The sequence below is a fragment of the Euprymna scolopes genome, chromosome 21 (assembly GCF_053919585.1).
Source record: "Euprymna scolopes isolate OS-2025 chromosome 21, ASM5391958v1, whole genome shotgun sequence".
NCBI classification, from domain to species: domain Eukaryota; kingdom Metazoa; phylum Mollusca; class Cephalopoda; order Sepiida; family Sepiolidae; genus Euprymna; species Euprymna scolopes.
The window spans coordinates 75,452,290-75,476,906 of NC_136502.1; the positions used below are offsets into that span (position 1 = coordinate 75,452,290).

Sequence of the window (24,617 nt, forward strand, 5' to 3'; positions counted from 1 at the left end):
TGAAAGGGTAATAACAAATATATCGCAGCTGGATGAGATTACTTCGAAGGGGACTAGAGTTTCATGTGTATACTATATCAATTAAAGTCTGGAAACATATTTAAGGCACCTCGTGGACATGTGAATCATCTGATCTTCTCAAGACCAAATCCAATGCTTCCACTTTGTCCAGTTAAAAATCTGTTCATCTCTTTTATCTAACTTTTCTTCTGTTTTGTAAGTTTCCTTGCGTTGACATCTTTCTTTTTTCTTCTTTCTAGCTTTGGTGATCACAAGAGATAAAAACCAATCCATATCAGTTTGAATCCATCGACTGTGGTAAGTTGTCTTTTGAAATGAGATTCTTCGATTCCTTCTTCTTATCCATGTGATTGCAATCGTTTCTCCGGTGACTTTTATTCTTCCACGTTTCCGTCGTAGGGATTGCTTATCGTTAAGCCGTATACAGTCAATGGGACAGATGACAGATAACCATCTGGCATTAAAAATCTTTCCTCCCCCTTTCTCTCCATCCTCCTGCTCATCCGCATCCGTATCTACTTTCTCATCTTCTTCCTCTATTTCGTCCTTCTTTTTCGCCTTCGTCAGACAGTGAGTCGACGTGAAAAGCGAATATGTCCCTCCTGTCTCTGTGGCCGATATTAAAGTCACGGAGATATAAAAAAAAGGCACGGTAAAAAAAAAATTAATAAAAAACAGTGAAAGAAAAACTTTTCATTAGTCAAAGGAAAACGGTCAGATAAAAAACGCCACAGGGAAAAAGTTACAGAAATAACTCACGGGAATAAAATCATCGAAAAATATCACAGGCAAAACAATCATAGAAAAAAGTTTCAATTTTGCTCTAGATAAAATTTTTAGAAAAATGGTCACAGAAAAAATAGCAAAAGGAGAAAAGATACGGAAAAAGTCACAGGAAAACCTCACAGGATAAGCTTGTTATTTACTTTAGGAAAAAGTCACAAATAAAGTATGGTCGCGAGGTAACGTTGTAAACACGTTTACACAAGTAGACTCAAGACGGTGTTTCAGTTCACGTCGCAACGAACATAAGACAAGTAATAACTCGACTTTTTTGTAACAATAACATTTATTTCCTAATTCTCCCGCCGTGCGTGACTTCTCTTTATGGCCGTGACGTCACCCACATCTCTAGTGATCGTTCATTTTATAATTTTTTGTTCTTTATCGGTGATACCATTTCGCATGCATTTGCATACGTACGTCCGCGCGCTATTTCAGCCAGAAATGAAGTCCCTCCCCAAATCTTAGTAATCAAATAAAAATATCCAAGTTTTTCATAAGTTATTTCAGTACTGCAAACAATAAAGGCAAGAAGGCAAAATAACTTGACCAGAATTTGTAAATAACACCCAACACATTTTAGTTGAGATTTTAGGGTTAATGTTCATATTAAACAAAAGCCTGAAATTTCCACGGTTACGCTTTATTAAAGATATACGCAATGGTAGTATTCATAGGGATTTGCTTTTTCTGGGTGACATCTTACCGTTGACATTTTTTTTATCTAGATTCTTCTGTCTAAGTAACTATAACAATCAGGTGTCACTAACCACTCTATAAAATTCAACTTGCTTACCGAACCCGACTAAAAATTTCATTTTTTCCTAAGTGGTTTATATTTATCCAGTCACCAATTCAATCATTCATCTATTCAAATAGTCAATCAAACATTTTATCTACACTTTTTTCCTCTACTATTCTTATATACAGTTCTTTGCATTTGAGTCTTTGCTCGCTCTTATGTTTACAATGCCTGAGCAAACCAATATTAGTTTACTTTTCCATGCTATGGTCAGTAAAATTCTTCTCGTGAATTGCCTTCAGAGAAACGTAAGGAGAGAGTCATCATAGATATATGATATAGTGTGAAATTTTAACTCTTCGTATTTGAATTGAATTGAGACTTCTTTAAATTTGAGTGACGTCTTCAGTTCCAATTAAAAAGTATCGACTTCAGTTGAAGTTGATTTTTTAAATTGGAGCTAAACTTTTTTAATTTGAAGTTGAGCTTCATTACATCTGAAGTTGTACATTTTTCTAATTTAAATTTAATCGTCTCTAACTTAGCAGTTACTTTTTCCAGACTTGACGTTTATTATTTTTATTATAATTTAAAATTATTTGATTTTAATCATGTCTATTCGAAGTTGAGCTTTTTATTTTAAGTTGAGAGTCTTTAAATATAAATTAGAGTTATTTGCAAATTTGAAATTGTTTTTCTAATTTGATATTGGGATTTTTCTTAAACTTGAATTAAGCCGTTATCATATTTAATTGGAGCATTAAATTTTAAGTCGACTTTTCTAATTAAATTTGAAAATTTTAATTAAAATTTGAGTCTTTCTAATTTAAAGAAACTTTTTTAAATGTGGAGGTAAACTCTTTATAATATTAAGTGCAGCTTTTCTAATTTGAATTTAAGCTTCTTGAATTGGATGTTGAGCTGCCTTAAATAAGTTTCCAGACGTTAATTAATAGTACACACATGAAACTCTAGTGACCTTCGAAGTAATGTTGAAGTTCATTCATAAAATTTTTTATTGCCTCTTCTTATTTTAAGTTAAACTTTTCAAAATTGGAACCTTAAGTTAAAATTGATGTTGTAGAATTTGAAGTGAGGCTTTTTTAAATTTAAAATTGAATTTTCTTCCGAATTTTAATTTAAAGCTTCCTAATTTGAAATTGATAATTTCTCATTTAAAGTAAACTTTTCGTATTTTTCAACGCAACACACATCTACACACGTAGACACAAAACGTTGTAGAAAGAGTACGTCGCCAGGAACATAAGACAAGTAATAATTCCATTCCTTTTCTTACAACTGCATTACTTTCCGAATATTTTCCGGAATAAACCCGATTCCTAACGTGATCTCGAACGCCATTTACATCTCCAACGTGATCGCCCTTTTAAAAATCTTTCTTTTTCCCTACTGCTAACATCATTTCGATTTCATTTGCATACGCGCGGCTGCGTTCTGTTACGATTTGAAGATCAGCTTTTCTAATTTGAAGTTGAATATCTTTAAAGTTTAGGTTCAGTTCTTTAAATTTAATTTGCCTGTTTTTTTTTTATTTGAAGTTTTGCTCTTCTAATTTAAAGTTGAGCTTTTAAAAAGTTTAACAACAGAATTTAATGCTTTTATTTTTCACGTAATTCGACTTGGGCAATTTTTTTAAAAATCAGTACAATATATATATATATATATATATATATATATATATATATATATGTGTGTGTGTGTGTGTGTGTGTGTGTGTGTGTGTGTGTAGTACTGATTTCAAAAATTTAAAACAAGAACTTGGGTACCATTAGCTAGAATCGAAACCTAAGCGTTTAGCACTGCAGCAACGTTTCCTACCGTTTGAGCTAACTCGACAGATAGAAAAGAAGGAGTTAAAATTAAACCACTTCTATCTATGATTAAATTTGCGCATGCGTAAAACTAATAGAAATATGTAAAAAATTTGAAATGGACAGTTTGCATATCAACTTGCCAACATATTTCTGTATGCGTTATTCATCAATCCACGCATAGAGTTTACTCGTTATAAACCATTCTTTGTGTATGGTTAATATTTCTTGTTAATTTCAGTGTTATGCAAACAGTAGTTTTAAAGTTTGTCGGTTAAATATTTGCACACACAGACACACACACACACACCTACTGTTCTATTTATATAGATTTATTTAATTGTTAGGTAGAAGTACATAATAGTTAACTAAAAAAACTCTCATGACCACGTTGAAGATAGCTTTCTAACTAATAACGTCATTATTTTAACAGTATCAGTGAAAGATTGTTTAGAATGTCATTCTTAATGGGCGGTGTAGGGCTTTATTAATTATTCTATACGTTCACCTAACAATTTAATAAATAAATTAATAAACAAAAATTAGTACAAAACTTGGCAAACCAGGAGCGTAATCGATCCAAAACAAAAAGCCCTTAATATCAGGAATTGAATATGATTGGACACCGTTTGATGCAGACTTTGAGTCAGTGATTCGTCTAGTTTGCCTTTTATATGAATACATGAGAAATATTTTGTTTCGGTTTACAACAAAGTTATGATGGAAATATTTATTATTTTATTTTATGTTTATATTATTTATTGTTTATGATTTTTATTTTGGGTTTATTTTATTTCGGACTACTATTTTCATCTTTCGTCTCATTTTCTCAACGTTTCGGTCGATATAACCTCCGACTATCTTCAGGTGTATCTTGTCGAACTCGGAAATGTTTCTGTCAAACTCGGGAATTTGGATGGAATGAAGAAGTTTGGAGGTTACATCGACCAACCCGTTGTGAAAATGACATTCAAGATGAGAACAGTATTTCAAAGAATCCAAAATAATATGAATAACCAATCCCCATCTAAAAGATTCAGGAATATTTATTATTTTTAATTGATGTTTCAAGTTAGGAACTTTGCGAAGTGATAAAAAGTCGGTAAATGTCGCTAGTTATTTATAGATTTTTTTAAAAACATAATCTGTTATTCATAGAATTCGAACATGAGGAAGTTCGAATACTTTAATCTGTTTTCAATAAGTTCATATAAAACACATTAATAAAATTATTTTTATATATTTATTATTTCAGTTCTATTAGAGCACCCCTTTAGTTTTAATGTACTAGAATTTTAGCCCATATCCCAATCAGACGCTTAAGTCCTCCAATACGCATCCAGCTATACTAAGTATTTACATAGACATGGCTAACCAAATTTTGTCCCGACCATTTTCAAAATAAATTGACTTATTTTTGTCTAGTTCTTCGAAATACAAGTCAATAATCAGATTAAAAAAATATTATCAACAAGTATTTTGTTCATTTAATTAGTTTTAGCATTGGGGCTCAGTTTTTTTTTTATTTCATGAAAGTTAAACTTAAAATGCTCTTCCAAGTTGACTTTTCGGTCGATCTTTAGCCAAAACGACTTTTCGAATTTTAATGTAAGCGAATGCCTATTTTTAGGTTTAATTTTCACAGGATAAATATAGGTCTTAATTGTTCAAATTTTAGTATATATTCAATATTAAATTATTTTTAACGCTAGCACAAAATTAAAACAAAATAAAATAATTTCCAATGCTATTGATAATGTTTAACGATTCGTTTATTTATATGTCAATATCGTTTATGTCTGAATTTATGGTTTAAAAAAATATGTAAATTATTAATCTAATGTCATATCCAACATTTTTAAGATAATGATTTAACGACTGCTTATGAGAACGTTCAAATAGCTCAGTTGATAGAACGTTAGATTGAAGATCTTAAGGTTTCGAGTTCTTGCCATAGGATAGGAATTTATTTACTATTAATGCAACGTCCTCCATTTTTTAAAAATAGTAAAATCACGGATATTTCGAAATGAGAAAATTTGGGGATATATAAAGTAGGAGAGCCATGAGTGTAAATGTGATATTGTGATGACTGGGGTGATTCTAATTAAGGGTAGGATAGATACTGTTTTCCCCACATGTTTTATGATCTTCTTCCTTATTTATTTGGAATGTAATTTTAAAAAATACTTCCTGTAAAAAAGTATTTTAAAGTGTTCCATCCTCAAGCGGACTAAGAAGGGAAAAGAGAGAGAGAGACAGTTAGAGAGAGAGAGAGAGAGAGTAGTAATAGAGAGGGGATAGAAAATAGTTAAGAAAAACAGTAAAATTTAGAGTTATCTCCCTTTTTATCTATTTATGTCAGTCTTATTTCTTTTCTAAATTGTGAATGGAGGATGAAACTGTGTCGAAACTGATTAAACTGTAAATAACTTTCGACCAATCACTAAGATATTCACATTGAATTCGGCATTCAAGTGAATCATTTATCCATATTTGTATTCATTCATTGGTCAAGACATTTCATCTGCTCGGTCGCAGAAACATTGATTCTCTGTTTTCTTGTTCCTCGGTATCATCTTTATCGAACCAGGTTTCGAGGAAGGTTTGCCCTGACTACCGTATGACCCTTTCTGCATCCTTTCCTGGCCCTTTTTTCCCGGACTTTTGTTTTGCTTTCGGCGGTTGCGTTGTCGTCATCATCGACGGTCACCCTTTCAGAATCAATAGACATTCTTTATTCTGTAAATATACCCCCGCTCTGCATTGATCCGATTTTTTCAAAGAAGCGGCCACTGGGTTTCACATGTACATGTTTCATCTCTTTTCTTTCTTTATGTTCTTTTTCCTTTCTTTCTTTTCCGAATTATTTTCTTATTTGTCCCTTTATTTGATGCATCCTCTTTTAACTTTCGTTCATTCTTCTTTTTTTTCCTCTCTTTCAATTATTTCTTCTCTATATTTCGTTATCTTTATTCGTTATTTGAATTTCTTTCTTTATTATTGTCATATTTTCTTTTCGAGACTTATCTCTTTTCTCTTACGTAATTGACAGCTCCACGTTTGCATTTCTTTTTGCGAAGACAGAGTTCACAGCTGAAATTATTTTTCTTTAATTTTACACCTTTCCGGATATATATATATATATATATATATATATATATATATATATATATATATATATAAAGGGAAAGTGTGTCTGTGTCTGTGTCTGTGTCTCTGTGTCTGTGTATATTTCCCTACGCAATAACTCTGTCAATTTGCAGTCTACAGACTCGAAATTTGATATACAGGTTACTGAGATTTGGAAAAATCGACGTGATCGATTTTTGGCCAGTAATTTGGCTGTTAAGGGGTCAAAGGTCAACGATTTGACCTTTGAGAACTCTACCAAACTCCTCCGACAATTTTGGGTCTACACACTTGGAATTTTAGATATAGGTTCCTTGCACATGGATCTAACTTAATAACTTCATTAGAGCCCCAAACAATGAATTTTAAGGGGTCATAATAGGGGTCAAATTTTAAAAAAATTGACCGCTTTTTATTTTTGCTCAACATACAGCTCCAACTACCCGGGCAATGTGTGTATGTGTGTGTGTGTGTGTGTGTGTGTGTGCGTGTGTGTGTGGTTATGTGTGTGTGTATATATGTTTTTAATTTACAAAGATATTAATATATATACATATGTTATTAATTTGTAAATTAAAAACATGTATATATATTAATATCTTTGTAAATTAAAAAAAACATATATCAATATGTGTATATATACACATATATATATATATATATATGTGTGTGTGTGTGTGTGTGTGTGTGTGTGTGTGTGTGTGTGTATACACACATATTGAAGCCTGAAGAATCCTAGAGTGGATGAAACGCGGAATATTCAGTGTAGCTTAATCGCCATATATATTTTATAACTTACTAACTAGCTCTACCTACGTATTGAGCACTGTTGAATAAATACTTAAAGCTTACGCATAAATTTATACTTTCGTATATCAAAAAGTAGTTATATATATATATATATATATATATATATATATATATATATATATATATATATATATATATATATGTATCTTTGTGAATAAAAAGCATTCTTGGTATTTAATTTTTTTATATATAATTTTGTATATTCATTTAGCTTTTATTGTTTTTTTCTGCCCCTTCTCTCTTCTCCGTCCATTATAAACTTCTTATTCTTTTTTATATTTCTTAACTAAATTTTTTTTCCATTTTCTAATCTGGATGTTTTAATAATCGATGTTGTCTATTTTACCTTTACTTTTGTATAATACTTGCTTTTTTCCTCTTCTGGTGAGAGGCAGTTTGCTTCGAAATGCCGTGGCCTAAAGAGATTTCTCCCCTATCCTTCTTTCGATAATCGTTATTAACTTGATAATGTAATAAAGTTCCTATGTAACTCCACGCTTTCATTATTCTCTCTCTCTCTCTCTCTCTCTCTCTCTCTCTCTCTATATATATATATATATATAGAGAGAGAGAGAGAGAGAGAGAGATAGATAGATAGATAGATATATAGATATATTACAATCATGACAGGAAACCCGTTTTGATGTTCATGATTAAAAGTGGCAAAATGAAAATAAAAAATAAAAAAATAAATTCATGGGGGAGGCCAGGTGACCATAAGCTGGATCGGGGGATTTCTTAATAAAATCGAATGAAATGGGAGACGATATGTTTAAAAAATAGCGATAAAGTATATTAGAACAAGATACGAGATACACTATATGTCTAAAATACTGATACGCATGATATCACCTAGAGACTAAGTTTGAACGTGATCAGCCTGTAGATGATATCATACGTATCAGTATTTTAGACATATAGTGTATCCATTTTTTTTTTCTAATACACTTTATCGCTATTTTTTTTTTTATGTATCGTTTCCCATTTTACTCAATTTTATTAAAAAAAAAAGAAAAAAGAAAGCGGGGTGGGCCAATCCCTCGGTCCAGCTTATGAAAAGTGAGAGCGGGACCAGTCAGCTGTCCCCCCCCCAATTAATATTTTTTATTTTTTTATTTCCATTTTGCCACTTTTAATCATGAACATCAAAACAGGTATTCCTGTCATGATTTCAATAATTAAATTTTGTTTGTACCCTGCATAAAATTATGAACCCCCCAACACACACACACACACACACACACACACACACACACACACACACACACACACACACACACACACACACATATATATATATATATATATATATATATATATATATATATATATATGGGGTGTCCCAATAAAATGTATACACTCTTTAATTAACCGAACATTTATTAACAATAATATTTTTATGTGAGAATGTGGTAAAACAAGACTAAATGTTATGCGAGAATGTGGTAAAACAAGACTAAACTTCGAGGGGAAAACATCATTCTAGAATGCTACTGGAAAACCAAGAAGAAGTAAAGTGTAAAGACGTTTTAGATGCAACAAGACTCACAATTACTCGTTTGCAAGATAAGTGTGAGTAAGAAGGAACAGTTAAAGATAATCATAAAAAACCATTAGAGGACCACAATCGTCAACCAACTGCACAACAGCAAGAGGCGTCACTGAGAGATTCAACCAATCGTTTAAAAATCGATTCGGCAAGATTAGACAAGTTCCAAAAATTTTGGATACAATCAGTGAACGTTTGTCAGCTATGCATGGAACGAAATGGCCACCAAGTTGAACACTTTCGATAATGTTCCAGTTTTTGTATTTGTTCGCAGTATTTTGATGTATGAACTTTTCTTTATTATCATAAATACCTATTTTATGCGTATTTAAAGAGTATACATATTTTATTATTAGAGAACTGTATATATATATATATATATATATATATATATATATATATTAGTCCCATATTAACTGGTTTGATAGGTGAAAGATCTTTTGTAAAATAAATATACTTTCTGAAGGTTCGTCATCCAAATCGTGTTTGATTTTGTACATACTTTCTTTCACTATTCCGGTTTTCTACATTGCTATCAGCCTTTATAAATTCCCCCGTATCTGTTTAGCAGCAATGCTTCAATCAAACTACATTTCTCTTTTCTATATTTTCCTTTTTTTTCTTCTTTCTATAATTCTTTATTTCTTATTTACTTTTCGTATTTTCGTTCTTTTTCTTTCTTCCGTTATGTTAATTTCTACATTTTATCTTTCTTTCTTTTTCTTTTTTCTTTACCCCCCTTATTTTTCTATACGCCTTCCCTTTCTTTTTGCCCTTTTAATTTCGTTCTCTTTTTGTGTATTTTTTTTGTTGCGCCCTTTTATTTCTAAACTTCCTTTATTCATACTTTCTTTATTTTCTTTCTGTTTTCCCCCTTTTTCTTTATTGATTTACTTTTGTCGTACTTTTGTTCTTCGAAAGAAATTTCTGTCGGCCTTCGATATCTATCTATCTATCTATCTATCTATCTATCTATCTATCTATCTATATATATATATATATATATATATCTATATATATATATATATATAGCTAGCTAGTTATATAGCTAGCTAGCTAGATCGATAGGTTAGCTAGCTTGCTAATTATTTCTTTATATTTCGTCTTCTTTTAGTTTCGTTATTTATTCGTTATTTAAATTTCTTTCTTTATTATTTTCAAATTTTCTGTTCTAGACGTATTTCTTTCCTCTTGCACATTTGACGGCTCCATTTTTGCATTTCGTTTTTAGGAGGAAAATTTTATTTTTTCCTTTCTTTTTCATCTCCCAATTTATTTTTCTGTTTTCTTCCTTTCCTCATTTCTTGCGTCTTCTCTCCCCTTTATATTTTTCTACCTAACTCATCATTTCTCCCTATCTTTTTTTATTCTTTTCCTTTGGTTCTCTTTTTTTGTTATTTATTACGTACTTTCTTTTGTAAACGTCCTTTACTGATACTTTCTTCTTTTCTTTTTTTCTTTTCTGTCTTTATTTATTTCTTTTTTCTGTTGCCCCTTCAATATCTATCTATCTATCTATCTATCTATCTATTTCTTAGTTATTAATTTCCTTCTTTCTTTTTAAGCATCTCCGAATTTCTTCATTTTCCTGTTTCTCCCTTTTCTATTTCCTACGTCCTTTCTTTCTTTTTTCTAACATTTCTATCTTCCTTACTTTCAACCGGTTTATATTTCTTTCCTTTTCTTTTCTCCCTTTTTGCCTTCTTACTTTCCTTCTATTAATTATTTACTTCTTTCTTTCTCTTGTTATTTCTTTCCTCACTGGTCAAATTAGATCAGAATACGTTTTCTTTATTCAATATATTTAAAGAATACACGACTTATCTCTATTTATTAATAAAGAAGATATTAGTATGAAATTTGAACGATCTTGCATATTTACCAATTCAAGTAACTTCCGGTTTCGAAACATTCGTCCAAATATAATTAAACTATATAATAAAATCATGTAGTAAAGTAACGTAATGAAGTGGAGTGTCCACACTAAGTAACACTGTTAACTTCTGACGAGGTTCAAAACCGGAAGTCGCTAAATATAAATATGCAAAATCGTCGAAATTTGACTTATTGAGTTACCCATTAAACACGGGTTAGATGATTTAAATAAAAAAAGAAAAGTTAAATTATTAAAAAAAACAAACAAACAAACATATAATTCAAAATAAACCCATTTGCTTTAACAAGCTTCTGGGAATGGCCTTCACTCCTCACTTGAAATGAAAGATTTACATAAAATGCGTTGCCAAAGTCGTTGGAAAAATGGTTGGATCATTCTACCGCTCCTGAAGCTACCTCGCTTCTGACGAAATCCTCTACTTGCATAAAAGCCAAATACGTTCTAAGGTGGTATACCATTGTCACATCTGGGCAGCTTAAAGAAACATTTTCGGCCTTGACACTTCAAAACCGGTTTCGAAATCTAGTGGACGATGTACTTTTCTCCTACCTGCCACTTATTTCTCACAGAATAGACGGCGTTATATACTCTGCTCCATACTTATTTTCAAGGCAGGTTCTCAACCGAGCTTCAATCTATGGTCGCCCTGTAAAACATTCACAATAAACACCCATTTAGCTACAACCACTGTTAATAATTTCTTTTACTCTCTACCTGTGCTTAAAGCTAAACGAAAATTTCATGAACAAAGTTTCTTTCCTAGAATTACTCATCTGTGAAACACACTATCGAAGTGCTACTTCTCAGCTAACCCTCACATTCTAATTTCTCAACAACAGGAAGACTCGTCTTGATGTTGATGATTAAAAGTAGGAAAAAAATAAATTTAAAAAAATAATAGGGGAGGCCAGCTGACCGGTTTCGCCTCCACTTTTCATAAGCTGAATCAAGGGATTTCTTTTTTTTAAATTATAAAATAGAGTGAAATGGGAAACGTCCTCTTAAATAAGCATATTCTACCCAATTTCAAACATTACTGATCATTACGGCGTTGTTTCACCGAATAACTGAAACCCATCCTTGAGTGACATTCGGGCCTTGATAAGTGGTGACTTTATAGTAAAAAATCTGTCTTCATATATGAGTTAAATAATATCCATCCATGTGATGATATTTGTTATTTTGAGTTATTGCAGTTTCCTGTTTTATAGTTAAAACAGATAGATAGGAAAGGGGTAACGAAAGCGAGAGTTATAGAAACTGTATAAAATAAGAACACGGGGGGAGGGGGTTTAAAACCACCCCGTAAAACTATGCTTATTTTGCCTTTCTATTCTCATCTGGTTTGATTGATCTCTATTTCAGTTGATCAACCGTTCTGGGGTTTATTTAACACTAAAACATAATAATAAAGTGATAAAATGACCGATTTGACTGCATAGCATCATATAAACCTTTTATCTGTTTGTTTTATGGCATATCAAGATTCTTTTTTTTTGTTAATTTCATGACAAAATAAAGTTGTCTCATCTGTTTTATTATGTATCAATCTTTTTTTGAATTATTTAATGACAACATACAATAGAAGTTTTGTCTTTCTTTTTTTTGTTTTACGGTATACCCATCATTTTTCTGGATTATTTAATGCAAAAATAAAATAGAAGTTTTATATTTTTTTGTTTCACAGTATAGTAGCCGTTTCAGGGTTCTTAATGCCAAAATGCAATAATAAGCTTGTATCTCTTGTTTCACGGCGTATCAACCCTTTTAAGGTAATGTAATACCAAACTGGCAGTTTCCTTCAGTGCAACTCCTCTGAGTCGACATCGTTAAATACCAGTGGAGGAATTGTTAAATACCACTGGAAACAATGCCGAAGTAAACGGAGAGCACATACAGCGCCTAGAATCCCGAAATGGTCACCCACCTGATACTAGCCAGGTTCATGGTTGCTTAACATCAGTGATCTGACGAGGACCAATATGTCAACGTGATCATGCCGTACGAAAACACAATAAAAAATTTGTCTTTTCAGTTTCAAATCGTATCAACTCTGTTAACATCGTTTAATGTCTAAACACACTAAAAGGCCCCCTTTCATATGTGGAGGCCTATCAGTCTTTTTTTTTTTTAAACTATTTAATGCCAAAACAAAATAAAAGGAATATCTCCGTTGTTTTACGGCATATCAAGCCTTGTGCACAATACAGTGCCATCGATATTTTTTACAGCGAGTCTATCATTATCTATTAATTTAACGTTACAATACAATATTTGTTATAATCAATTTATCACAATTCTTTGAATCATAATTTTTATTTTATTCCATCGCTAGGGCGAATAATGGGTTCATACCTTATCTCACTGGTATTCGTGCCTTAATTAACATGATAGATGTAATAGGGTTTGAAACCAACTTCCATGGTTCGTGTTAGTGCCAAACATGCCACCCACCTCGCACTCTCCATGCACTTCCAAATAATCAATGCTATTGATGGTGGGTAGGGCAGATTAGGGAAATAACTGCAGTGGAAAGGGTCTTGGTAGGAAGAGATGGTGAACGAGGGGACCGGAAAACGCAAAAGAAAGAAATGATGGAGAAAGCAATTTTGTCGTGTGCGTCGTTCGTATCAATATTAATGAATATTGGCTTATAAATATTAATTAACTCTCATTTTCGCTTGTTTTGTTTTGGGCTGAACTTGTTACGGACAGACAACTTCGACCCTCACAGGGAAGCAACGAAATTCACCTGATCTTCCTGCGTATTACATGTTTACACATCTCTATCTCTCCTCTTCTCTTTATCTCTCTCCCTCTCTCTCTCTCTCTCTCTCATATATATATGTGTGTGTTTGTACATATATATTGCTGTCCTCATAGCTTTGTGTATATATACATATATGTGTGTATATATATATATATATATATATATATATATATATATTAGCTGTCCTCATACATACATATATATATATTATATATATATTATATATATTAGCTGTCCTCATACATACATATATATATATATATATTATATATATTATATATATTAGGTGTCCTCATACATACATACATATACATGATATATATAACCCCCCCCCTCCCCAAAAAAACAGAGGACATTCAATTGTTTTTCTGAGCAGTTTACAGTCAACGGAGAAAAAAAAAGCCAAAGACCCTTGTGTTTAGATGTGATGTTTTGAATATAATAAACTAGTTATGACCAAAGTTTCATTTCATTCGGACAAAACACTAAGAAACGGGGCCTAATTAAAGTTGGGCCCGTTTTTGGGGGTCACCCTATATATATATATATATATATATATATATATATATATATATATATATATATACAGGGTAATCAAAAGTAGAAGGACAGGAAATAATAACGCTTATTACGAGAGTTGTTTAACATAGAACAATTACATGAAAAATAAAATGAACACAGGTACAAGTAAAATAATTTTAGTTAGAAAATTATAATGATGTATGAACACAATTGTAGTAATGTAAACGATATATTAACATATTCCACATACAATCCACATACATTTGTCTCTCTCTCTCTTTCTTTCTATATGTACATATATGTGTGTGTATGCGCCTCCACACACACACACACACACACACACACATATATATATATATATATATATATATATATATATATATATATATATATATATATATATATATATATAAGTAAATATACCTGTATATTTTTTTCTTTATACGACACAATCACGTTGACACACCGGTCCTCGTCATATCACCGAAGTTAATCAACGTTGAGCCGGGCCAGTACCAGATGGGTGACCATTTGGGAAGGCTAAGACGCTGTATTTGCTTTCCCCTTATCTTGGTATTATTTCCAGTCGTCCTGAACCTCCACTGGTATTCAACAATGTCGACCCAGGAGAGGTGTGGGTGGAGATTATTGCCGCAAACATTTCCCGCGCAGGCACCCTTACAGTGGGTATCCATTGTCTGTCAAGACTGAAGGAAGCCTTTTTTATATTTTTATATTTTTTGATTATAAATTAATATATATATATATATATATATATATATATATATATATATATATATATATATATGTATATATATGTTTATATATATATTTTATTCCACAGTGATCACCACTTATCAAGGCCCGGAAGCCACTCAGGGATAAGGGTTATTGCAAGTACATTACGTTAGTGTGGAGATTTGATGAAGTGTTTACTTAAGGGTGCGGTTCATTAGGAATTTATTAACGTTGGACTTGAAGACATCCAAGTTGTAGTCCGGTGGGAAGCAGGCAGACGGAACAGAGTTCCACAGGGGTGCAGTTCTAAGAAAGAAGCTTTGTTCATGGAATCCGCGTTTTGATTTAGGCACAGATATAGAGTGGGGGAAATTTTTCACAGTGGATTCAGCTAGACGGGTGTTTTTCGTGAAAGATTGGCGATATATATATATATGTGTATATATATATATATATATATATATATATATATATCCTCGAGTGGCCTCTGGGCATTGAAAAGTAGTGACTCCTACGTAAAAAAATAAATAAATAAAAATGAACATTAGACACGATCTCTGAAACACCAAAATGTAGAGAAGTACAGATGACAGTATTAAAAAAATTAACCGCATATGGATATCGAACGTTTACCCCAATAGGGCGCATCTTGACTTCTTCATACTAACTGATCTATAATATTTTTTTTAAGGCAACCTTGTCGTAAAACGTTAATCTAACATTGAGGCCGCTGAAAACAGATTCAGAGGATGACCGAAAAAACAAAATGGTTGGATACCCAACATCAAGATTGTAAGACTTCTATTCAAACAAAACTTTCGACCAAGTATGATGGAATGAAAACTATAGTATGAACACTGTTGTTTGGAATAAACGTATAATAAAATAATGAATGAATTGCTTACGATTGATATTGTCTTTTTGACGTATTGGAAACTTTGATATGTCGCAAAAGTTTTATCTTCAGAAAGTTTTGGCTGATGTAGCTTCCGACTATCTTCATGTGTATCTTGTGGTACTCGGGAATATTTTTGTCGACTCGGGAATCTGAAAGATATTTCGAACAAAAACTCGTGGTGGTGGTGGTGGTGGGGCTAACTATGACTGAATAGAAGTCTTAAGTAATTCGCAATTGCATTCTTAGTATCGTCTGCATCAATGATTAAACATGCAACTTTAACAAGAGTATCACGTACAATTGAACTTTTTTAATACTTTGTTGAAAGTTCAGCCGAATTGCAGGCAATACTGAAAATAGAATTGTGAATTTCTGAAGACTTCTACCCGGTCATGGCTCATAGAATGAGAGCATGTTATCCCCGTGGATTGATTAAGGAGTTCCGGTCGAAATTCAGTGCATATTCCAGAGTTCGACAGAAAAATATTAAAGGGTGTCAAAAGACAGCTGAAGAAGGCCGGAAGTTACATCGGGTGAAACATCGTGAAAGCAACACTTAAGGTGAGAACAATAGTCCATATATTCGAAATGATATATTTTCTGATATCTGTCTGTCTATCTATCTATCTATCTATCTATCTATCTATCTATATATATATATATATATATATATATAAATATATTTCTCTCCCCCCCTCTCTCTCTCTCTCTCTCTCTCTCTCTATATATATATATATATATATATATATATATATATATATATATTTATATAAGTCCATAGAATTTAACAAATTTACCGATTTTCCATTACTAACAATTTCTATATTGTCCAATTTCTACTGTACACTATTTAACCCTTATCCTCGTGTGGCCTCTTGCCCTTGATATGTGGTGATGCCTATGTAAAAAAAAAATTGTATATTTAAGCAGCAAGTCATTATTCAAGCACGTCTGATGGAACACGACTGAGTTATTCTTTTTTTCCCAGTTTTTCTGAATATCTTTTTCATTCGCCGAGCGGTCGTTTTAATTTCAGCTAGCATGTTGTATAAAATAGCGCCCAAAAGTTGTTGTTCAGCCATATTCTTCTCAAGCGCTTTCTATTGGTGCGTTTAATTATCATCGCTAGCGATGGTGGTTGTTGTTATCGTTTCCTTTTTCTTTTCCTTTGAGGTTTGGTGTATTTATATATTTTTTTTATTCGTTATAAAGGTAAGTACAGGAAAGTTAGGGAAAAATTAGTTTTATTTTTAATTTCGATTTTCCTATTTTATAGTTTATTTATTTAGTTTCTTGTTAGTTATTAAATACTGTTAATATATTTGTCCCGGTGTTAAATGAGATCCAGTTAAAAGGGTCTGTAGTTTTTTGATAAGTATGGTTTCTAGTAATTTTAATCGTCGTGTGCAGTTGTTAAGGTATCGAATTTTATTATCGTTAGTTAAGATATTTCTAATGTCGGACGACTATATATATATATATATATATATATATATATATATATATATATATATATATATATATATATATATATATATATACTAGCAAAAATACCCGTCGTTGACTGGGTTCAAAAACAGCCTACAGAAAATGGACTCTGATTTATGAAAGTATGATAGGTTATGAAAAGGAAGGATTGTAAAGAGATAGCTTTGAATTTGGGAGTATCAAAACCAAAGCAAAATATGATGAAAGTAAAAATAGAATAGATAAACCCCATAATTTATTATACCATACCTGTTCACACTGAAAAACTTATCACAATATTCTGTGGATCTATAATAAAAAACTTTGTTAAACTGTGTGATATATTTCCATTCTATGGAGGTCAGGTGCGAACGAACACCCTATAATTTTATTATACCTTATTTCTTAAAACTGAAGTATACTTACGCAGATAGATATGAAAAGTCTTTATTAAAATTTGTGCCTATTTCCATTCTATGGAGGCCAGGTGCGAACGCAGACCCCATAATTTTATTATACCATCCCTATTTAAGTTAAAACATACTTATCAAAGTATTCTTATATACATCTATACCAAAAACACTTGTAAACGTTTTTTTTTTTTTAATTTTTAAATTTTTTATTTCCATACTTTGTGGACCATGCGCGAACGGAGACCCCACAATTTTAATGAACCGTCGTTCTGCCAGATCAAACATACTCATTCCTGTGTCTCAATACATCTTCTACCTGACCGGACACACACACACACACACATACACGTACACACGCACACACACATTCAGCTTTATATTTTATATATATATATATATATATATATATATATATATATATATATATATATATAGTAATTTATAAAATATATATGGCGATTAAGCTACACTGAATATTCGGCGTTTCATCCACTACAGGATTCGTCATGCCCTGACGAATCCTATAGTGGATGAAACGCCGAATATTCAGTGTAGCTTAATCGCCATATATATTTTATAAATTACTAACTAGCTCTACCTACGTATTGAGCACTTTTGAAGTAAATACTTAAAGTTTACGCATATATCTATACTTTCGCAAATTAATTTTATGTGAGTAAATGAAGTAGTTATATATATATATATATATATATATATATATATATATATATATATATATATATACTATCCTCACTAGTTGATATGTCGTCAAACAAACAAACAAAACTACATAAGCCAAAAGGGGTTGGTTGATTTGTTGTTAACGTCCTTTGTGAATAATAGCGTGTGCCTCTCCGCCTCTTGCAGATGTGTGGTTTCTTGATTGTGAAAAACTGGAATGTGTGTACTGTATTGTACTGTATTGGATATGTAAAAAATGAAAACCGAAAACGAAACAAGTATGCATAACTGGAACGAAACACAAGCTTGTACCACAAATATCAGTCGGCCAGAAGCGACCAAAGGGAAGAGGGGAGAACAAAAGGAAACGTAATGGAGAAGGGAACGCAGCATTGATGAAAGGTGTGTGTGTGTGTGTGTGTGTGTTTGGGGGGGGGGGCGTAGGAAATTAAAGAATGACAAGAACAAAATATCCAACAAATAAAGATCTGAAGATAGAATATGATAAGGAGGCCATTGAAAAAAGAAGCTCCACTGGTTTTTATAATATCAACAAAGGCCATCCGTATATTTACTTTCGGCAATCTTTACGAACGTCTCAAGAATTAATAAAAGCATTGTATGGGAAAGTGATAATATTGCAGTGACTTCATCAGCCAAGGGGACACGCAGAGATCTCATAAATGTTACAGTTGATAAGTTGGAGTTAATTTGATATATGGCTGTACTAAGAATATCTGATGGGAGGGGGGTATCATCCGAGAGAGAATGATGGTCACGGTAGCGGTGGTGACGCATATATATATATATATATATATATATATATATATATATATATATATATATATATATATATAGTAAGTTAAAAAATATATATGGCGATTAAGCTACACTGAATATTCCGCGTCTCATCCAGTCTATGACTCTTCAAGCTTATGCGCGAATTCTGTGGTTGTTTGTCGTTTTTATATGCGCATCTTTTACTGAGATTTTAGTTTGCCAATCAGCTAACTAAAATCTCAATAGAAGATGCGCATATAAAAACGACAAACAACCACAGAATTCGCGCATAAGATTGAAGAGTCCTAGAGTAGATGAAACGCGGAATATTCAGTGTAGCTTAATCGCCATATATATTTTATAAATTACTAACTAGCTCTACCTACGTATTGAGCACTTTTGAAGTAAATACTTAAAGTTTACGCATAAATCTATACTTTCGTATATTAATTTTATGTGAGTAAATTAAGTAGTTATATATATATATATATAGATAGAGAGAGAGAGAGAGAGAGAGAGAGAGGGAGGCAGGGAGCAGTTTATCTGTTTATTCTATAACTAGTGGGGTTAGGGGGCTTTGTTCGGATGTAAAATCCGCTTAAATATGATGTTTCATTTTATGCAGATTTGATATTTATATTATATTCATATATTTTATTATAAGGTAGTAATTTTAAAATATTTAGGTGTCATTAGTTAAAATCGGAACCGAAATTGCAGTATTCAAAGCTAGTGATGTTACTTCTGTATAAACGTGACACGCATATAAATCGATTAAAAATTAAAAAAAAAAATTAACTATGATGAATGTACAAAATACTTAATGATTTTTTATTTTTTCAATATGAACCATTTTTGACTCCTTTAAAACAATCTTAATCGGCTAAAGACCTATACAACATACAAGAACGGCCCGTTAAAAATTCAATCAGCTGAGCCCCCTAGCGCCGCTCTGCGATTTTTGTTTCGATGGAGATAGAGTTTGAAAATATGGAGACAAACAGACAAACAAACCGACAGACTGACCGAGTGACAGAGAGACACACATATAGCCGTTTGTATATTAGATTTTTTAATTCAAGACGCTTTTGGTTGCATATATACATATATATATATATATATATATATATATATATATATATATAAATTCGTATTACTGTCTGTTTGTTTGTATGTTTGTTTGTTTGTTCACAAGTTGATTAATGTGTACAAAAATCCATTAATGTATCATATTATTCATTCCTCTATATACTATGCTTATTGCAAAATATAAAATTAAAGAATGACGTCATTTGCATATTACATTAAGGAAAATCAACTTTATTAAATAGCGGTTTATTAGTTATTGTTTATAGTGAGAGAATTATTTTAAGTGTTCTATTTAAATTATTATTTAAATTTGATCTATATTGATAACATATTTAATTTAATTTATTTTTACCGTACCGATTTTTTATGAATCGGTTTGAGTTATTTCCCTTGGGAATGAACGTTGTTCTTTTAGTTTTTGTTTTCTTTTTCGGCGGATATTAATACTAAAAAATTTCAAGCATTATTTTTGGACTTAGTTTAAATAAAATAATTTCCGTGATTTCGCAATTAACGTTGTGGTCCAGTGAATTTTTATTTTAAAATAAACAAACACTTCAGTTCAACTACGATTTTTTATTTAAAACAAAAGCAAAAAACTTTTATTTATGTTTGTTTACCAGTTTTTTTTCTTCACATTTTTTTGATATCGTAACTATTTTTTTTCTTTTAATAACGCAATAAGTCATAACTCATCATTTTTATAACATAAACATTCGGTTAACACAAATTCAACTTTGGTATTTTTTAAACTGAATTATTTACAGTTTGTTTTTGTTGCAACAGACCGTAAAGACAAATCTTTCTAGACTGAGATAGCATAAAAGAAATTCGCTTAAACTGGAATATAGTCATAAAAAGGTGCTCAATATCCGAAGAATAGCTTTTCTTCGTATCCCTTCGGCAGAAATATCTGGTGTAGAGTTTGTCACGTACTTCTTTTTTTCGGGGGAGAGTGGATTAGATTTTCGTGTTTTCATTCGTTCTTTTATTTTTGAAATTTTTGTTGGGGTAACGATAGAGTTGACATATAATAATGAAATACTGCTCAATATTCTTAGTATAGCAGGTGTGGCGAAACCGAACTTCATGTCGACCCTCGCAACGCTGGTTATCCATGCTAGTATATATATATATTTCCCAAAACCGCTGACCTTGATAGAGGAGAGACTAAAACTAAAACTGCTATGGTTTCAAATGATCTGAAATAACAACAAGGGGAGACTTGATTCCAAATATTGCTCATATGTTGTATCTTCCCTCTATTGGAAATAGGGTACGATTATCAATATCTCCAGTATCAAATAATTCTCATAAACTGTGAAATTCACTTTTATGCATGAAAACCAAAGATGGGAAATATAAGTCTCCGCTTGCTGTTATTTTAAATCATTTGAAACCAAAGCAGCAAGTTTTAGTCTTCCCTTCATCAAATTTGGAGGTTTTGAGGAAATATCAAATATTTTGTAATTCATATGCAAAACTAGGAAAACAAATGACTATAATTAAAACATTTTATAGCTGTAACAAAAAAGTGCCAAAAAATTAGCTCTAAATGATCGATGATCCCCTTAATGAGCAACCTTAAGGCAAATGTCTCATAGGCCACAATTCAGGTCATTACTTTTCCAATGAGCCGTCATTTGTTAAATTCTGATTGCTGAGATTTGGAACTTATAAAATTGCCAAAAAAAGTGGTATATCTATCTATCTATCTATCTCTCTCTCTCTCTCTCTCTCTCTCTCTCTATATATATATATATATATATATATATATATATATATATATATATTAGTCCTCGCGCGAAAGATCAGGACACAAAATGTTTTAAATAATAATAATAATAATAATAATAATAATAATAATAATAATAATAATAATAATAATAGAATAGCAATAACAAAGACTTTCGCTGGCGAGGACTACTATTGCCCGTAACAAGTTATACAGTACTTTTGAAATTTTCATCTGCATTTTTCTCGTTATGTACTGAATATTTGTTAATGAAACCTATATGAAATATGTTCTTTATCAAATTTTAAAGATTTTCTATTCTGAAAGAACTTTTAAAAGTTTTATCTAAAACAGTTATTTTAAAGTTTTTGCTAAAAAAAAAACTTCAGATTTTCTCATTATTCAGACCTGTATTACAAAGAGGGGGTTGCAAAAATGAGTTGTTGAGTGAGGAGAAATACAAACTGAAACAGAGAGAATATTCAGACCTGTAATAATACAAAGAGGGGGTTGCAGAAATGAGTTGTGGTGTGAGGAGAAATACAAACTGAAACAGAGAGAATATTCAGACCTTTAATAATACAAAGAAGGGGTTGCAAAAATGAGTTGTGGTGTGAGGAGAAATACAACCTGAAATAGAGAAAAGGGGAGTTTTAAAATATAATCTTAAAAGGATAAGATACAAGTTAGAAAAGCATTTCATCCAAGGCTTAAAAATTGTTAAAAAGAAGTTTTTACTATAGGCTTTAAAAATAAAGGTACAAGATTCAATTTGAAATTTATTTATCTTCAAAGTACACTTTTATAAATTTTACAAAATAAGGTATAAAAATTTAATTTTAATGGAATCAAAAAATTACCTTGGATTTATTTTATGTAATGTACATTTTTGTTGCAATTTAAAAACATTATCTTTCATCTAGCAATTAATGATATAGATATAACATTTTCAATGATTTTTTAAAAGTGTAACTTCAAAAAGCAGTTTTTTTTTAATTTCCTCTTCAGCAGCAGAAGGGAGTTAATGTTACTTTTTATTAAATACTAGTTCAGTTTGCATTTTTAAATTTTGGATTTAATTTTTTTTTACAAATTAAGTCACCTTATACTGACTTAAAATTTATTGGTATATGAAAAATTAACGAATTCTCAATTATATAAACATACTAAAATTCGGAATATTATAAATAATATGTATATATATATATATATATATATATATATATATATATATATATATATATATATATATATATATATATATATGCGTGTGTGTGTGTGTGTGTGTGTGTGTGTGTGTACAGTCAACAGCGCAGGATGACTGCCAGCCACTATTCCTAGTTGACCACATGTCTACAAATTTGGATTTACATGAGATCTATCGCACACATTATGCATCCCTGATGAATATAACCGTTATCTGCTTAGAGATGAATGAATAGATAGGTAGATAAAGGGAGAGATGGAGAGAGAAACAAAGAGAGAGAGAGAGAGAGAGAGAGAGAGTTTAATTGAATGTAAGAGGGTAATTAAAAGAAAAATAGAGAACATTATGTCTAGGTGATTATTAACTGTACAAGATGTGGATTAATGATAAATGAAAAGAGAGAGAGGTAGAGAAAAGGAGGATGAGAGAGAGAGAGAGAGAGAGAGAGAAAGAGATGGAAAAAGAGGAGAGGGAGTTAATATATAGAATGGGTTCCGTTAATTAGATTTATTCACTTCATTTCTTATCCCCCCTCCTCCACCCCACCGCTGTTGTTCACCCTAGGGGTCATTTTTTTCTTTCCATACCCCCCTTCCGACCATTTCTGGGTAATGGTGGTCATTATGGCTTTACCTCTTTCTAATGCAAACTTTCCCCAAGGCATCCACAGTAGTGGTGGTGGTGGTAGCGGTGGCCGTGGGATCGATGAGCTGGACAGAATGATGACGGTACAGAGTTATGAAAGAAGGACCGGGTGCGGATGGGGTAAGGGTGTTCAACGGTCATGGAGTAAGGGACGGAAATCAGGGGGTGGTGGTCGTAGTGGTGAGAATAAAGTATCTGCGCTTTGGTGGATGAGGGGAGGGGTGAGAGGTTGTTTCTTTCTTGCTAATTACCTGGCATTGATTTTGACCAGAGTGAATATGTTGGTGATGGCGAGGGTGCGTGGATGCCTTGGTGGGTCTTGATGGTTTTGCTGATTTTACAGTGGGAGCATTTAATTGTGGTCGGAGCTCCAAGGATAGGGGATGATGCTGTTTAATAGGTAGAGTTTAGGGAGGAAGGGAGGATGGGGAGTAAAAGCGTTGTATTTATTATTGTTTTGTTATAGTTTTCTTGGAGCTTTCTTATTTACTGTATTTTTTTTTTGGGGGGGGGTCGTTTTTCGTTTTCTGTTTTTCGGTATTCGTTTTTCGTTTTAGGATACTTTTATATGAGCTGAGTAATTATTTGTTTTTGTCTACAGCACCATCTTATTATTCCTCTATCTGTTTATTTGTACGTATTTTCTTCCTGCGCTATCACCTCTTTATATTTCTACCAAGTTCTTCTTACTTGATCTCCCCTTTCTCTCTCTCCCTTCCTTCCTTATTCACTCCCTTATCTATCTATCTATCTATCTATCTATCTATCTATCTATCTATCTATCTATCACTTTATATATATATATATGAATGTATATATATATATGTATGTATGTATATATATATATATATATATATATATATATATATATATATATATATATATACCATTGAATAAAATAGATGT

The 24,617-nt window shown here is 31.6% G+C and overlaps 1 protein-coding gene across 4 annotated transcripts in view; it reads left to right on the forward strand.

Moving 5' to 3' along the window:
* Window positions 1–24,617, forward strand: part of LOC145242517 (protocadherin-19-like) — a 338,653-nt gene that overhangs the window by 162,886 nt on the left and 151,150 nt on the right. For all 4 annotated transcript variants that reach the window (XM_080105579.1, XM_080105580.1, XM_080105582.1 and 1 more), the window contains exon 2: window positions 261–318. The gene's annotated coding sequence lies outside the window, so the exon portion shown is untranslated. The remainder of the gene's footprint in view (window positions 1–260; window positions 319–24,617) is intronic.